General features: G+C 35.7%; 1 pseudogene; it reads right to left on the bottom strand.

Moving 5' to 3' along the window:
* Nucleotides 1–433: 433 nt before the first annotated feature.
* Nucleotides 434–948, bottom strand: LOC125869629 (uncharacterized; annotated as a pseudogene).
* Between the last annotated feature and the right edge of the window lie 1,939 nt (nucleotides 949–2,887).

The following is a 2,887-nucleotide window of genomic DNA, read 5'->3' as shown; positions in this document are numbered from 1 at the left end:
TCATACAGAAAAACAAAGTCTTCCTAATAGCAACATAACACAAATTCATGTAGGCGCCATTCATATACAAAAACAAAGTCTTCCTAATAGCATAACCAAAACAATTAGGATCAAGTCATTAATCAAAATAAAGTTAGTTGGGATCAAGTCATTAAGCTAAACCAAGTGAAATCTAATGTGTGCCTTGAGTGCTTCTGTAACTCTCCTCCCGTAGCTGCCTTTGAGTAATTGCAGCTTTTCCCTTCTACCTTAGTCCATTGGGTTTGTAACCAAAATCAATATTGGTAGGAGTTGAACTTGATAATGTAGCACTATGTAATACTCTATCAGTATTTTCAGACAGAGAGAACAACAAAAATCTTAACTTAAAGATGAACTAATATCAATTAAAGCAATTTAATGTGTTTAAATGATAAAATACATACCCTCGCAGTTACACTGCCACCTAATCCAAATAAGAGACCATAACCAGTTGTCTTTGCTTTTTTTGGTCTTGGTTTCTTATATGCAAGAGTTGCACCACCTCTCAAAGCTGTGCTAGTCTTTCTTTTTTGGCCACCTGCACTAGAAGTTGATTGTTGAGTACTTAATTGTCTCACATCACTTGATGTAGCACTGGTAGGCCTTCCACCAGATGCCAAGGCAGTTGCAGGCCTCACACCACTTGATGAAGCATTTGTAGGCCTTGTAGCACTAATTAGACCTGCACTTGGACCTACACTTGGAGTGCAACCTGCACTTGGACCTGTATTTACACTTGACTGGCTTCCAGTAGTTGCAGCACTTACAACACTTGTTCCAGCAGCAATATTTTTCTACAAACATATTTTAAAGTCAAAAGTATAACAAGAGTAAAATTCAGTAACAAAGAGACATTAAAGCACAACTTACCAGAGTTGGACATCCTTTCTTGTTATGTCCAAAAGTCTTACACACAGAACATTTCATTTTTCTTCCCTTCCTTGTAGCCTTTCCAAACTTCTTCTTAACTCGCTCATCACTATCTTTTCTCCTATTTTTTCCTGGTCTTCCTGGCATAGCTGTCAGGTGATTCAATGGCTGGTCTATCACTTTTTGGCCACATCTTCATGTTTGTCATAGGTTGAATAAACCTATTATATGCTTTCAGATATGTTTCCTTCTTATACAGTGATCAACAAATGTATCAACAACCCAATCCTTATAATTAATTGTTGTAAGTGCATGGCCACAAGGAATTCCCTTTAATTGCCAGGACCTATAACTACACACCTTCTTTTTTAGGTCAACAACATGTTTATATAGTGGATCATGAATCTCAAAGCCAAGATCACCATTAAACTTTACCTCACAATTATCTACAATTTCAGCATTTTTCTAAGAATATCCATAGCCATTAGTGCTACATCAGTAATCCATTTTTCTGAAAATTCTCTCATGTGATTCATTCATTCCATAACTTTGACTCTTATTTCCTCTAGCATAGTGATTATTGATTTGAACCTAGGACCTAAAATCCAACTGTTGAAAGTCTCACACATGTTGTTCTCAACCACATCACATTTGCTATGTTCTTTAAAATATGCCCTACACCATTTTTCTTTGTTATACTTTAACAAAGCTTCTACAATGCCTACTCCTAACTCACTCAAGTCATCAAGTTTGGACCGTAAAAGTACCTCAAATGATGCCCTGGCAACCTGCTAGAATTTTCTTCTCCTTTCTTCACCCCTCCAGTCTTTCTTCCAGTTTGCCCATATATGCCTAGCACACCATCTAATTTCAGCATTTGGCAATGCATCAATAAGTGCAAGATGAAGACCCTGTCAAACAAAGAACATTTGACATACAACAATGTTAAATATTAATTACTCCAAAAATGAAGAAATAAATTTAACAAATAATATAGTAATACCTTTTGCATATCAGAAATCACTGTTAGTCCTTCACCTTCTGTAAGCTCCAAATCATGTTTGATGCACTTGAGAAACCAAGACTATGTGTCCTTGGTTTCTTTATCAACTACTGCCCATGCTATAGGGTACATCTAATTATTTCCATCTTTGGAAATGCAAGATAACAATTCACCTTTACATACACTTTTAAGAAATGTACCATCTAAACCAATAATCCTTCTACACCCTTCTTTCCATCCAATTTTTAAGGAACCAAGACAAATATAGATGCTCATAACACCTCTTTTCCTGGAATTGTGTTCTTGGATGTCCTAATAGATACAGTAGTTCAAGGATTTGTGGTCTTTAATTGCTCAGCATAATCATACAACCTAGCAAACTCCTCTTTGAAATCTCTCATATGTTCATTCATAACTCTCAGTTTTGCCTTTCTACAACTTGTCTTACTAACATACAAACCATATTGCTTTTGTATCAAAGACTAAATCTAATGTAGTTTGATGGTAGACTCACTCATAATCCTCTTCTTGTAATGTTTACTAATCCAAATGGGGTACAAAATTTGTTTCTTGTTCTTTTAAAACATTTATGGACAGGAAGATATGTTTTAACACTGAAATTTCCAGTGTTACCATCAATACTTCCAAGAATATGCCAAGGACAACCTTTTTTATTACACTTTGCCCTTATCCTTTCCTTCTCATTAGGTTTCAACCTAATATTAACACCCTTCTAAATAGAGTAAATTTGCAGTGCCTCCCTAAACTCAATGTGATTCAAAAATACCATATACAGTTGAAATAAAACCTTTTTAGCAGTTGGATCAAAGTAGATCTTTGTAGTTTCCTTCCTAGGTGCTGAATCTACCACTTCATCATTCTCAACAGGATCTCATTCATCTTCACTGATGTCACTACCAGGATCTGAGCTATCAAAAAAAGGGTCATCACCACCCAAATTGCCTTCAAATATCCCTCTCTTCTCCTTATAAA

This window comes from Solanum stenotomum, chromosome 7 (assembly GCF_019186545.1).
Source record: "Solanum stenotomum isolate F172 chromosome 7, ASM1918654v1, whole genome shotgun sequence".
NCBI classification, from domain to species: domain Eukaryota; kingdom Viridiplantae; phylum Streptophyta; class Magnoliopsida; order Solanales; family Solanaceae; genus Solanum; species Solanum stenotomum.
The sequence above is the reverse complement of the archived record's forward strand: the minus strand, read 5'-3'. Positions and strand labels throughout refer to the sequence as shown.